The 16286-nt window shown below is 38.9% G+C and overlaps 1 non-coding gene across 1 annotated transcript; it reads left to right on the plus strand.

Annotated features, from left to right (window-relative positions):
• The first annotated feature begins 2707 nt into the window (after positions 1-2707).
• Positions 2708-2814, plus strand: LOC136210061 (small nucleolar RNA R71). The gene has a single exon (XR_010677772.1). It is a non-coding gene; the product is annotated as a small nucleolar RNA R71 (small nucleolar RNA).
• The last annotated feature ends 13472 nt before the right edge of the window (positions 2815-16286 follow it).

Consider the following 16286-nt stretch of genomic DNA (forward strand, 5'->3'; position numbering starts at 1 on the left):
CCGAAATCTTATGCCCAAGAACGATTCCACCAGTAACCATGAAATGGCATTTTTCCCAATTCAAGACTAGGTGGGTCTCCTTGCATCGCACGAGCACAACCTCTAGGTTGTTCAGACAGTTCCCAAAAGAGTTTCCATAAACAGAGAAGTCATCCATGAAGATTTCTACAGTGCGCTCCACCATATCATGAAATATAGACATCATGCATCTTTGAAACGTGGCTGGGGAATTACACAATCCGAACGGCATGCGCCTGTAGGCATATGTCCCATACGGACATGTGAAAGTTGCTTCTCTTGATTTTCACTGCGAATTGCAATCTGATTGTACCCCGAGTATCCGTCAAGGAAGCAATAAAATGCATACCCTGCTAATCGTTCTAACATCTGATCAATGAAGGGCAAAGGGAAGTGATCCTTCCTTATAGCTTCGTTGAGCTTCCGATAATCCACACAAACTCGCCATCCTGTTATGGTTCTCGTGGGGACCAACTCGTCTTTCTCGTTGAGCACCACTGTGGTTCCTCCCTTCTTTGGTACAACATGAACAGGGCTTGTCCATACGCTATCGGGGATTGGGTAAATAATTCCAGCATCCAGTAGCTTGATCACCTCTTTTCGCACTACCTCCTTCATGTGGGGGTTCAATCTGTGCTGTGGCTGGATAGATGGCTTGTGATCCTTCTCCATTAAAATTCTGTGAACATAGACTGTTGGACTAATTCCTTTGATATCATCAATTTTCCATGCGATTGCATCCTTGTTTCTTCGCAGTACCTCCATGAGTTGAGCTTTCTAATCAGGAGTTAACTTTGAAGATATAATCATTGGGCTTCCGCTGGGTGGTTCCAGGAAAGCATACTCGAGATGTGAGGGTAAGGGTTTTAGTTCGACTCTAGACAATGGCACAGTGGGTATTTCAGGTGGTTCTTGATGAGTGGGAATAGTAGGATCTGGAGGAAGTGTAGGCAAGTTGGTTTCAATGGAACAGCCTGTTCCTTCACATAAGTTCACCTTTTCTCCCAAGAGAGTCTCTAGAGTGTCATGTTCCTGTAAATTAGAAAGACTTTGAAAATCATCTAAGAAACAGCATGTGTCATCCATAGTGTTAGCTCGTCTCATTGCTTCATTCATTTTGAAAATGATTTCTTCTCCATTAATTCTCAAAAATAGTTGTCCCTCTCCCACATCGATCAATGCTTTACCCGTTGCTAAGAACGGTCTACCTAGGATAATAGGAACATGCAGGTCCTCATCTATGTCCATTATGATAAAATCAACAGGTAGTATGAATTTTCCTACTTTGACCAACACATCTTCCATAACTCCCCTAGGGTAACATACTGATCGATCGGCCAACTGAATAGACATTCTGGTTGGTTGTGGTTCCCCTAATCCTATCTTAGCATACACAGAATATGGCATAAGATTTATGCTAGCTCCTAGGTCACATAGTGCATTTTCAATATTTAACTTGCCAATCGAACATGGAATAGAAAAACTCCCTGGATCTTTTAGCTTTTTCGGAAGCTGCTGCTTGTTCTGGAGTATTGAAGAACAATCCCTGTTGAGTTGGATCATTGAGATGTTTTCCAGCTTTTTCTTGTTTGACAAGATGTCTTTCAGGAATTTTGCATACGTCGGCATCTGGGCAAGTGCTTCCACGAAGGGAATGTTGATATGCAACTTCCTCAAGGTGTCGAGCACCTTAGAATTTTGTTCTTCCAACTTCTTGTTAATTAACCTCATTGGATAAGGTATAGGTGGATCATAGGGTGGAGGTGGCTTGTGCATCTTTCCTCGTTCCTCCTGATCTCGATCACTGGTGGATTTTATCCCGACGGTTTCTCCTTGACTAGGAACAGTTTGTTCCTGCTCTCCTTCAGCCTTTTCGGATGTTCCTGCACACTCAACATTTTCATCAGTAGATACAGTTGGTTGAGTTTGCTTACCAGATCTCAGAGTGATGGCCATGACATTGCCCTTGGGGTTTGGCTCTGTGTTGCTTGGCATTATTCCCTTCCCTTTTGACGTAGATGCAGTTAGTTGATGGACTTGTGTTTCCAGGTTTTTAATTGACGCTTGTGTCTGCTTCATGAACTGCATCATCATTGTCTTCATGTCTAGCTCTACGTCTTCCTTGGGCGGAACAGGTTGTTTATAATGCTGTTGAGGTTGCCTCTGGTAATGTCCTCCTTGCTATTGTTGATATCTTGGTTGTTCCTGCTGATTAGGCTGGCCTGTCCATCCGAAATTTGGATGATTTCTTGTTGCTGGGTTGTAGGTGTTTGAGTATGGATTTGGTGGATTTCTTTGATTATACCCGGCATAATCACATTCTCCCTGCTCACATTTCCCTTGTTTAACTCCAGGGCAGTTGATGTTGAAATGACTCCCTCCACAAAAATCACATATGTCATTGAACGGTGGTTCATTGTGAATTGACGACACATTTATCTTGCCGAGCTGTCTGGCAATCTGTTCTACCTGGCTGGTCAATTTTGATGCAACATCATCATTTCCCGTTCTTTTTCCTTCACTCCTGGCAGAGTGCCAGTTATAACTCGTGCTTACTACTCTTTCAATAAGGTCATACAAGGCTTGTGGTTCAAGATCTTCAGGGTTTCCATTGACAATGGATTCGATCTGGATTTTATAAATGTTGGTGACTCCATTGTAAAAGTTCTGAACTTGCATCCACATGGGGATGCCATGATTTGGTACCCTTCTTAGTATTCCCTTGTATCTTTCCCATGCCTCGGCTAAGGATTCATCCTCTTCTTGCATGAAATGTGATACCTCGTTTCTGAGTTTAATGGCCTGTCTTGGTGGAAAATATTTCATCAGAAATGCACTGGCCATTTCTTCCCAAGTGGTGATCGTTCCTGGTTCCAAGTTCCTCAACCAGTTCTTTGCTTTATCTTTAGAGAAAAGGGAAACAGCTTTAGCCTAATCACATTGTCAGAAACCCCTCGGTTTGATCTGAAAGTGTTGCACAGTGTTATGAACTCCTGGATATGCCCATTTGGATCTTCCGACTGGTATCCATTGAACTGTACTGCTGCCTGCAACATTTGTATCATCGATGCTTTCACCTCAAACATGTTGTTTCCTTCGTTGGGCAACACAATGCACGACGAATGTCCTTCCGTGGTTGGCCTCGAATAGTCTCTGATTCTCATAACAGGAGGATTGTTATTCTCTCCTTTTTCCTCTTGATTGGGTTGAAGTGGCTGTTTGGGTGGTACCCTTCCAGCCATCCTTCTTTCTCTTTGTTGCTCTCTTTGTCTTGCACGTCGAGCTCCCGCTCGGTTTCATCTACACGTTCTCTTTAACTCGAGATCGATAGAAAAAACAGGAGGTCCAACTCTGCGCATAAACAGTTAAAGAACTCCTTCTGGCTGCACTATTTAGCAAACAGATTAAAAACACCTTGTTTCTCAGAAAATTTCGTATAAAATTTGTTGCTTTCAATCCCCGGCAACGGTGCCAAAAACTTGTTGTCTCCCAAATAGACTCTAGCAAGTGCACTAGATACAAGTAATAAAGTGATAAGTCAAGTATCGTATCCACAGGGATTGAGGACCAAAGTTTACAAGAAATACATTGCAGAACAGGGTGTTCGTAGTGTGTGACTCTTTTATATTGATAGATGTTGAGAAATGTCAAGACTTGTGACTACATAAATGAATTCACGTATAAAAATGACTACTTGACAACGATAAACAGGTGGAACAGGCTAAGCACAACGGAACATGTTACCGTAAGCTTCTAAACAACCTAATAAGTCATAAATGGTGCAACTGAAGTCAAGGTTTCTGCTTTAACTCTCACTTAAGTCAACTCTCGTGTGTTCTTAAGATTCTAAGACTTACTAAAACCAATAGCGTCCTAAAGGTTTGTTCTTTCTTGCATTAAGATTGAAGCAGCATTTCAAATGAAAACCCTTGATAAAACCACCTAACATTTCTGCTTTGGGGTTAGATGTTTGATTGAGAGTTCGGTGAAGATGAAAGCAGTGTCCTAACATTCATCTAACACAGGCATACATGCATAAGCACTGAAATATAAAACCTCATCAAACACTTCATACATAAACACCATTCATTCATTGATGGACTTAGAAAGCTTACATTACCGGCCCCGACTGGCCGCGCCTATTCAAAAGGATTACTTACTCATACTGGCGAGTGAGCAATCAGCTAGTTCAAAGCTCTGAAACTCCATCTATGGAGCTTCCTTTCTTTCAGTTAAAGTCTATGATTTTCTTTCCCAAAAGATCTGATCCCCTATCTTTCCTTAATTCCTCTATTTAAAGGAAAGGCCAGGGTCAAAACGGTACCAGAAAAGTATCCGATCAAAATATATTACAAAACAAAGTCAATTGTTCAGAAATCTAAAATTGCTAAAAGTAGTGAAGATCATTTTGACCCTTGAACACTCAAGGGCCGAGCTTTCCTTTCATCATGTTGCTTTACGCCTGCACTTATCCGCCTCTCTGTCTGCAACTACTTCCGTACCTACGTCCCGTCTAGTCGATGTCCATCATCAGAAGTTCCGGCGTTTGACTGCTGGATCAAAGAATGGCTCAATCCCCTATTGGTATGTGCGAACAGGCTGCTTCCAGTCTGTTCGGCTTAAACTTTCCTTATCTGCATAAAAACACCCATAAGACCTTCCTTCTTGCAATAAAACACAACAAACACCCTTAATTCATTATAATTAATACGTTAAAATGTAGTCAATTTCATGCCTAACATTAGGGCAGAGTTGAAGGAGGAGTTGAGGGTGGAGTTGAAGGAGGAGTTGATGGTGGAGCTAAGGGCTGAGAGTAAGGCAGATCAGATGGGAGAGCTAAGGAAGCGATCACATCATGTGACAACACCGTACACCGAGTAAAAGAAAGGAAAAAAGTGTAAGAAGGTGGCTATGAAGGGAACTAGGAAGGTAGCCAAGAACGGAACTAAGAAAGTAGCTGAGAAGGTAGATCAGTGCATGGATATTGTCATATCACAGAGTCCCACCGTTCCTAGAGCACCTCATGTACCTACATCATGTTCAGTCTGGATTTATAAGGACAATGTGTCTATGTATGAAGAATGGAGGAATTTTTGCAACAAAAAGTCGTCAAGGCTCGTTAAAGGGACGGAACCACTACATCCGGAAATCACGTGGTTCATACAAGCTGAGACCCCGGGAAAATATTGGGACGGGGATGTATTGCTTTTAAATATTATGGTTTGTTTGGTTGTGATGCATGTGTTTGTGAAGCATGTGTTTGACTTATGTCTATATTTCTTTTTTAATTAGAACATCGATGAATTCCTGTATCTGTTGCGGTGCCAGTCGTTTGAGAATGGGTTTGATGCGGATTGGACTACATGTGATAGCCAATTCACCGGATATATACAGTTGTCACATAATATGGATATGGGCCACGTGTGTAGTACGATCAATGGTAGAGATAACATGTTTATGAGACCATGGAAGGGTTTGAAGCGAATATCCATGCCATTCAACATCAAAGGAAACCACTGGATATTAGTAGTGCTAAATACAACGAATATGCACATGTACATATATGATAGTTGTCTTTCTAATGACAGTGAGGAGAAGCTTGGTCAAGTACTCGAGAGGCCCATGACCATACTTACATACGCTATTGGCAAAACCATAGGGTGGAATGGTCAAAATAAGGACAACCGGATAGGGTGGACTAGGATATCGGACACTCCACAACAGAGAACAACATCGAACGATTGTGGGATGCTGGTGTGCATTTTTTCTCAACTTTTAACAGCTGGTCGGCATGTGTCTGAATTAGACCCAAATGACGGAGATTTCCTTAGATTATGTGTTGTCCTTGAAATTTTCCATGCAAACTGTATAAATTTTGAGTTGTACAATTTGTGTTTTTTGTACGTGTTATATATTTTGTGCATCTTGTATATTTTGTTCTATATTGTGCCCATTTTTGTGTTTACAGATATATTCGCATAACATCATATTTGCGAAGTTGTTCATTTATTCGCGTAGTAATTAGTTCGCAGTATTCATATTCGCGAAGGTAACCATGCATATGCGAAGCACATTAGCTTCGCGAACATACCTCCTGCTCCGCAAACTGGTGTATTCGCGAAGCCGCATTCAGTTATACGAACACTGTATACAATTCACGGATGTATACGAAGAACTTCAGCTTCGTGAAAGATCTCCTGCTCCGCAAACACATATATTTGCAAACTCACATATCATTGCATTCGCGAAGTTGTACATCTATTCGCGAAGTTGTTTTACACAAACTAAAAAACACATTATTTCAATACAACAACACAAACTAAAAAACTTATGCATTTCAATACAACAACACAAACTAAAAAACACATTATTTCAATACAACAACATATAAACTACATTATTCCCTCATATCAATCCCAACAGACTGCTCGGTCTCAAAAATCTCTACAGCTTCATGGATTGTGTCGATATAATCAGATGGAAGACTTGCCCATGGTGTTTCAGCACGTCCCCATACTTCACTGCAATTATTTTTCTGCGCACTTGCTCGTTGGAGAGAAATAGATGCATCACGAAGAGATTGCCAATTTGCACATAAAGAAGTTGGATAAGCATAATGAAGCTCATGAAATGCAGTAGACGATGTCACTTTTAGGAAAAATATTACAGAAATATTTTTCCTTTGTGTATAGTTTGCTCTAAAAATCCTCGTGTTTTCAAACAACAATCGAGAAAAATACGCATTCCATGCATCAAGTGTCATAAACCATTTCATAAATGTTTGTACGTTTGCAGGAATAATACCTCCACATAGACCGTCACACCATTCAGATAAAGAAAATTCCATTGGTATGTAATGCATGTAGCATAAGAACCAACCCATGTGCATTGAGCTCCTGGGTTACTCTCCCCTTATTGGAAGTTTGAAACAAGACATAAACGGGAAATCGGGATGAAACATTTCCGGTTGAATAAATGTTTGTCCGTAAGAGCGGACAACATCATATTGATATTCAATCATCATTTGAGTACACTCAGACTGGTTGAGGGTTGTGATGATGCTATATTCCATGGGGAAGTTGGATGGATCCATTTTCACAAGTGGGTGATAATGGTGTGGGTCTTATAGAAAGCATAAATCCCACTATCCCATGTGCTATCTACAGAATTATTACAGAACCCACTATCACATATGCTATATACAGAATCATTACAGAACCCACTATCCCATGTGCTATCTACAAAATCATTATACAGAACCCAATATCCCATGTGCTATCTGCAGAATCATTACAGAACCCACTATCCTATATGCTATCTACAGATTATTACATGTTTACAACGACACATAATCTTACAAAACATAATAAAGCTTCATCATACAAATTCATTACAATAATTAATCTCACAAAAACATAAGGATACATGTTCTTACAAAAACATAAGGATACATGTTCTTATAAAAACATAAGGATACATGTTCTTAGAAAAACATAAGGATACATTTTGCTCTTAAAAATTCAAACCGCATTAATTGTTCGAAGTCCTAGAACTTCGTGAACTTGCTATTGTACTTGGAGTTTGACTTGTATTTGGCAACGGTCGATGACAATTCAACCTATTATGTCCGCTATTCCCACACCGGCTACATACCCTTGGCAATGGGTCTTCACCTTGTGACAGTCTTCTGTTCTGACTTCTTGGTCGTCCAACTGGGGCAGAACCTCTTAGAGGGGGAAGCACTTTCCTTGGAGGGTCACAATTTGTCCACTCCATCTGGGGTCCGACTGGGTAGATACACTATGCGTAAGCTAATCTAACTGCGTTGTTGGTGTAGTATTTATCAACCCATTGGTATGCGTTACTTAGTCGATTCTCGCATGCAACTTTACATACATGTTTACAAGGAAATTGAGAAAGTTGCCATTTCCTACACGTGCAAGTACCTGCATTTAAGTCAACAATTCCCCCTTTCCCTCGGTCCCCAATTTGAAATGTGTGTTGGTTTATTCCATTGAATGTACATGGTATAGCTTTCGTAACATGTTTAGTCATCTTCTGTTCACCCCAAATTGACAGATGATGTTCTCGTGCTCCTGGAAATGGAAACATGAAGGTAATGTATTTATGTATCATCTAAATTACCAGAAATGACAACATATAAAATATTTATCAGCCGCTGTTTGTCTTTCGTAAAACCATCGTTGGACAGTAGTTCTAATGTACTCTATCAACATTGTGATAGACAAACGTCTTCCTTCAACCATTATCGCGTTCTATGATTCTGCAATGTTTGTTGTCATTATGTTATAACAACGGGTATGAAAATATGCAGGCGACCATCTCTCGATACCATCTTGCTCTAAATATACTGATGCTGGGCCATGTAGCTCCCGGAGTCGAGCGAATGCTTTGATAAAATCTGAAACCCTATAAGCTTTAGCAACTCGCCAGTACACATCACCTATCTTTCTAACTGACCTGAATTTGGCCTACACGTTCATTTTCAAATGCTGACAACAACATCCATGTATTGCATTTGGAAACACCAAATTCACAGCATAGTCAATTCCTTTGTGCCTATCAGAGATGACGGCAAAATTCTCTATGTCCCTAATACATTCTTTGAGCTTTGTCATAAACCAAGTCCAAGCCTCATTGCTCTCGTTTGGTCCAACCCCAAAAGCGATAGGATAAATCTGGTTATTACCATCTTTCCCAACTGTAATGTACAATTGTCCTGGATACTTACCTTTTAGGAAGGCTCCATCAACACAAATGACAGGGCGAATGTGTTCTTTAAAAGCTCTAAGTGAAGGACCAAATGCCATAAAGAAGTGCTAAAAATGATCAGCATCGTCAGTTTGAATATGTGTTACCCCACCTGGGTTGCATGCTTTCAACGTCTCACAGTAGTCCGGTAACAACATGTATGACTCTTCTGGTGAACCCATCACATCTTCTATCGCCCAATTCCTAGCTCTCCAAGCCTGCATATACGACAAGTTTATTTTATAGTTGGTATCAAAATCTTTCACAATGTCCTTTGGTCTAAACACTCTACCCTGGATATCAAACTTATTCGAAAGTAGTATGTCAGCCACTCGTTTCCCCGCTTGCCTGTGATGTGGTAACATTTGATCTCTAGAACATGTGTGGTTGGCCATTGTATCCATTCTTCAGAGCCTAAACATACTTGAATTGGATATCGCAATTCCTCTATCACGCCATTTACATACATCCGAATGTCTACATCAACCTCAAACATGGACTTGTTAGACTTGTACACTTTCCATTCGAACCTGTTATTCACTGCGTATTTACCTAGTGCATCCTGCAATTCTCGTTTGTTGGAGAATATGTCATGTACCTTTAAACCGACGACCCCTTTCGATGAACTATCTTCAATAGTAAACTTAGGTGCATCATGGATCTCAGGGAGCCATCGAAATGGATCACTCCTCCTCCTTATTGTTTCTACATTCTCTGCCAATACCTTGCTTTGGGGAACAGCTTCGCAATGCGATTGTCTCGGAGGGGTAGGTTGTCTATCATTTACCGTTTCCTCTATGTCATCGTGACCCCAAATGTCATCGTCGTACATCTGGTCCTCCGGACGATAAACCGGATTCGAGCTAATATCATCTAAACCAGGATTGTGGGATGTAATATTGCACTCAGTGATTGGTTGTTTTCTTGGCCGATGAGGTGGGCGTTCAACAATTGTGTTGTCTACTTCAGGAGTTGTTTCCAATTCAACTGTGGCATTGGCATCACAACTTGAATGAATAACATTCTCGACCTTCATGACTCGCGATTGGATTGTTCGTGACTCAAAATTAACATATAGTGGGACAACATCGTCAGTTCCCATCCGACAATAATCTAAAAAACACTCAACATCACTTGAATCAATAATCGAAACTACTGCCCCAGGTAGTTTGTTTGGACTGTAAGTTAACTGCATAGTCATACGCAGATCAAATGACATTGGATCAACATAAGCAGTAGTGTATACTCTCTCCTGCAGCATTTCCAAGCTGATTCCCGATGACATCTTCAACAATTTCTTCTCACCCCCCTCATATGTCATGGTCTTACCAATTGTTTTCCACAGACCATTCCACATGATCACACACAATAAAAACTCGGCTGACATGCTTCTATCAATAATAAACAAAAAAAAGAATGAGATAACAGAATGAAATAACATAATGAAAAAACATACACTTTGCATCTATTCGCATAATTCGCAGTTATTCGACATGCGAATTCGCATATTTCGCAAATACATTTTGCGCAGTTCGCAACACTTCGCAATACTTCGCATACTTCGCAAATACGTAATACATGCGAAGTATGCGAAACAAAGAATGGAACACCAATACATTCGCATACTTCGCGTATATTCCGTATGCGAATTCCGCAAACCACTAGTTCCACAAACGTATACACAACCTTCCATCGACTTCACATATTAAGATTTCGCAAATCGAAATCATAATCTGCGAAGCACGCGATCTTCCGCGAATAACTTCAAGTACAGATTTTACAAATTTCTAACCTCAAAAACAACATCAACAAGTTAAAAGTGATTTAAACATATGAAACTAACATCATACTTACATAAGAAGGTTTGGGCTCGAATTGATGTGTTCCAATGAAGAATCTTAATGAAAATAAGAGAGAGAGAGAGCTGTAGAGAATGGTGAGATATCGCGTAGAAGAAAAGAAGGGGAGGAATTGTGATTAAGTTTCTTATATATATAAAGGGTATTGTGGGTATTTCGAAATGAATCAGTCTATATATGTAAGTTGGTTGATAATGGGTCTGAAAATGTAAATGGGTCTCCTATTACACACATTTTTGTAATTAACCCTTAATTAAATCTCTAACTTTCTATGACCACAAATTACCTCTCTAACATGTATTCAATTCCTCCCGTAATTAAAATAAACTTTATTTTTAATTAGTTTGTATTTTCTTCTCGTTGTTTTAATATATTTTGATACAATACATTAATAATTAGACAAATAACGTATGATCTAACCAAAATGAATATTATATATACATATCATAAAAATTAGTTTGATACAATATATTAATTTTGTTTCGGTTGAATCGATTTTTTTTATTAAAACCAAACTAATAACTGTAATCTAAAATATAAGAAAATATTGATCAAAATTGAAATCAAATTTTATTTTAATTATAAGAGTGGTCCATTTGACAGTGTGAGCATATTTAGTGACCATTTGTTTTCAATTTTCGGAACTGTTTTTTTTTCTTTTAAGTCTAAACATAAGACAAAAAGCATTTGGTAAAAATTCGAAACAACTGCTTTTTACAGAAAAAAATAAACTAATATTGGCTACCAATCAATAACAGCAACAGTTAACATGAGCAGGTAAAATAAACAGACTCTTAATTGGCGATATGAGAAGATTGAAGATGTGATTGATTTTCAAGGTATAAGTTAAAAACCTAATTGATGATTTTAAAAGATGAAATATCTAACTAATTTTTGAGGTATAGTTTAGGATCTAATTCGACCTTAAGCTTAATACAAACAATTCAGTTTTTAAACCATAAGGATTAATTTAGTTAATCTACCAACCAGATAAACAAGTCCTTTTACTCTAACCAAAGACTAAATTTGGTATCCAAAGGGAAAAACCTCTCTAGCGATGCGATGGACGCCCTAACTCTCTGCTAGGGATGGCAACGGGTAGGGTACCCGCGGGTAATGTCATTCCCAAACCCTTACCCTTTTATTTTTTAATTACCCGTACCCGTCTCATTACCCTAACGGGTATACTTTTTGCATCTCATACCCTTCCCATTTAATTCGCGGGTACCCGCGGGTACCCTTACCCGCTAAGAATCAATAAATAAAAAAAATATTACAAATTTAACAAACTATAAATTTAATAAATCATCAATCTAAACATTGAATAAATTGAACCTTAATTAATAAATTTAAAGTAGCTTAGTGGTATCACTCAATTGTTGAAAAATAAATGGTTGGGGTTTAAATTTCATGTCTTACATTTAAAAAACAATGATATTTATTAATATAAATTTTTTGTATGACGGGTAACGGGTACCGGGTACCCTAGGGGGTATTCCCATACCCATCCCATTACCCTAACGGGTAATGATTTTGATCTCATACCTGTCTCATACCCCTTTATACAGGGTACGGATAGTCCCATTAGGGTCGGGTAGTGCCGGGTACCCACGGGTACACTACCCGTTGCCATCCCTACTCTCTGCTAACGTCGTCGGTTCTGTGGGCTGCCGCCATGGCTCCGCCGGAGCCTGTAGTCGATTTTTCTATTGCTCACCTGTTCTCTCGTTCTTCCTTCATCCAGCACTCTGTTGGCAAAATTCCTTCCTCGGTTTCGACTTCTTCTGGGGATGCGCCGATCCTTCCTAATCCTGGGCCAAAATCATATGCAACTGCTCTTTTTGGAGCAATTAGTTCTGCCGCGGTTCCGAGATTGGCATGACCGCAAATCACTGATGAATGAGGTTTTAGGGCAATTAAAATCCAACATGATTTATACAATGAGAGGATTAACCCCTGTAAATTCTATGTAATTGGCCGTGTCTCCCTCTCTAAAGGGGATTCTCCATGGAAACACGAGGCTCTCAAAGAAAAGCTCAATTTGATCTAGAATCGCAAAATGGATTGGAAATTAATCTTCTTTGGCAAGGGCTTTTATCACATAATTCTACCATCTATAGAAGCTTTACAGATGGTATGGAGTCAAGGGGCTGTCGTTCTTAAGCCTGGAGTTATGCGACTCATTCCCCGGAATCATTTAAATCCACCTCGGTGCAAGTTTGGGTAAGATTTTACAATCTTACTTGGGAATTTTGGGAGAAACGTATCATGGCTAGTATAGCTAGTGTTGTGGGGATACCACTCTGCTTTGAACGTAACACATTTGACGGGGAGATGGGGCATTATGCTCGAATTTTAATTGATGTTGACCTTTCCAAAGAGCTCCAATATAAATTGCACGTTGACATAGATTCATTGATGCAGTGGGTGTTTTTAGAGTATGAACGACTCCCTGACTTGTGCTCTATTTGCCATTCCATTGGGCATTCAGCTGGAAGTTGTAGATGAAATCCGGGCCGTGGAACTCACCCAAGAGCTGGGAGCAAGAAAAAAGATGGAAAGCAGCATATTGACCCCTCAGAACCGGATAAAGTTACTCAAATTTGGCAAAAGAAAGGGGAAATTTCTGAGGCTGATATCTAGGCTGCGGGTGAAAAGCAAAGAGTGGCATCTGATTCTGATAAGCATCTTGTACTACATGACAGGACTGAATCATCATCTAGATGGGCAGATTGTATTTCTGATGTGGAAACTGAATAGGTAAAGGATTCTAATCTAGGAATACATTCTTATCAATTGGACCAAGATTTGGAAACCCTTGGATGGAAAATTCCTACACTTGCTGATCCGCCCGATTATACAAATTCTGCCCAACTTCAATTAGCCAGAGTTGAAGACTCAGAAGAAGAATCTTGGACAACAGTACAGAAAAAAAGAAAGGATCCATAATCTCATTAGGGACTCATGTGAAAAGGCCCAGCAGGCCTCCACAGCGTTTCCAATGATCATTTTATTTTGGAATTGTCGGGGCATTGCCAATGCCCACACTCAACGTGCACTTAAGTTACTTTGTTATCAACATCATCCTGATATTGTTTATCTTGCTGAGCCTCTTGCAAAGCCTGATTCTATTTCTGATGACTTTTGGAGATCAATTGGGATGTCCATTAAAGCTTGTAATAATAAACCCACTCCTTCTTTGTGGGTAATTAGCAAGGTTTCCTCTAACATTTCGGTTTTTGCTTCTTTTGATCAGCATATGTCTGTACAATTCAGTTTTGAGAGCAAGTTTCATTATCTCTCGTTTGTTTACGATCACAATACTTCCTTAGTGCACCATCTTCTCTGGTCTGAGCTTCATGATTTAAAGGAATTGGTGAATGAAAACTGGCTTGTGTTTGGGGACTTCAATGCGATTACTAGTTCTCACAAGAAATTGGGTTCTCCTCCCTCTTCTAGCTCTTGCTCTGATTTCAGAAATTTTATTGAAAGTTGTGCTCTCATTGACGTTGAGCCTCTTGGGCATTTTTTCACTTGGTCTAATGGTAGGCAAGGGGCGGCACATATTGAGTGTCGACTTGATAGGGCGTTATTTCTTCAGGTTTTATGGATGCCTGTGATACTATTCATTGAGTAGATATCGTTCAGACCACTCTCCGCTGCTTCGAAATTGTAATTCTGGTGGTCCGAGAATTTCCAGATTCAAGTTCTACTCTATGTGGTTAACACATAATGTTGGAGTTTACTATCCTAAAGATAATTGTTTTAAGATATAAATATTAATGAATAAATTGTTTATTTAATCATTTGTTTAATCCGATATATAGCATTAAAATGTAACTATATATAAAGTGTTGGGGTTTAGTGTCCTATAGACAATTGTTCCAGGATATAAACCTAATGTAAATGAATTGTTCTTTATTTCATTTGTTTTAATAAGATATGGTTTCATAACTGTATAAAGGCAATCACTTTTAAAGAACTAAATAAGTCTAAATAAAAGGAAATCCCTAAGTTTATTTAAAGTGATTATAAAGTGTTCATACAAGCATGAAGTGAGACAAAACATTATAATAAACTAATAAACTTAAAACCACCCCAAATCAAGTGATATGCTTTGAATAGGGATTGACATAACACTATTAAGACTTGCATGTAACAATGTTTTCTGTCGAGACAGAGAGCTGATCTCACAAGCTTCAGATATGTAGATATCTGGACAGTTACATGGATCCAATGAAAGGGTTCATTAGGATTGGGGGTCCGACTTGAGATAACAGGATGGGTAGATTTATCCTTGTCACCTGTTCATCTCATTGGTATTAATAGGTATAAGTAATCCTAAGACTCAAAGGAATGTTAATTAGTGATTCTGGATTATGGAATGTGATGCTTTGATCCTGTTGTAACGCGATCCATAACAGGGATGACTCTGGGGTGTGTATGGCAGACGTTGCGTATCACGGGAAGTAATTGCAAGATAGTTAACATTGGATTGAGCATTTGTCACTCTTGATAAATGGGAGATACGTCCAAGGATCGCTTGTGGAAGACTTGACTCTAAATCCTTGCAAGGTGATAGCTTAAGACTTGAAATGAAGATTTCACTTGACCTATCTAATTGGAGTTAACTCGGCCTGTACAAGTAAAACGAACATCTCGCTATATGTGACTTGACATAATCCATAGTCATAAGATTCTGTTCAAGGATGTAGTTGATAAAGGATCGAATTATACTGTAACTAATATGGAAAGGTCAACGACGGAATCAACCTGTCTTCTTATAGCTCTGGGGGAATGTTTCGGATCTTCCAATCACAGTTCGCGTACTCATTCCGTTATACAAAGATTAATTTAATGGTTTTATACGGCTAGAAGCAATAAAAACCTAATGGGTCACACATAAGACTTGGAACCCAAAAGAGAAACAGATATTAATTAATTGACGGAAGCCCAACTGAGTCCACTAAGGCCCAATAATAGAGGGGGCGATTTTTATGTGTAGGGACACATAAGGAATTAATTTAAATTCGGACAATTATAATTAGATTATGATTTTGAATTAAATTAATTATAGAATAAATAAGTTAGGAGGTTTATTGAGATTAAATTGCTTCTAATTATTATCCTATCAATAAGTTATTATTATCTTTATATTTAGATATAATTGTAGATAATAATAATAAGAGTATTATTCCGAATATAACTCTTATTCAATAACCTAATTCTATCTAACTAGGGTTTAGGTACGAGAGGCTATAAATACCCCCTGCTACTGAGAATTTCGGCCAACCCTAGTCCTTCCGAAGAGAGAGAAATTTCGATCCCCGCTGTTGAGGATGAGATTTCCACCGCATGCTTCCGTTCAATTGATTTTATCTCTTTCTCTTTATCCTTGATCTTGTGTTGATTAATTAGAGGCTATCTATTTTGGTTGCTATACTTTGGTTGAATTCTAATTAATTTGATCTTATGTTTTGTCTTGTGCTCGTCAACTCGGATCTAGAGTTGAGGGCACTTCGCTAGCAACAATAGATAGTTCTTCAGAAAGATTCTATCCCTCTTTATATGAAATAACGATTAACGGATCTTGGTTAAAGGAAATAGGTTAAAAATTTTATATTTCCGCTGCCAAAC

Source organism: Euphorbia lathyris, chromosome 10, assembly GCF_963576675.1.
Source record: "Euphorbia lathyris chromosome 10, ddEupLath1.1, whole genome shotgun sequence".
Lineage (NCBI taxonomy): Eukaryota > Viridiplantae > Streptophyta > Magnoliopsida > Malpighiales > Euphorbiaceae > Euphorbia > Euphorbia lathyris.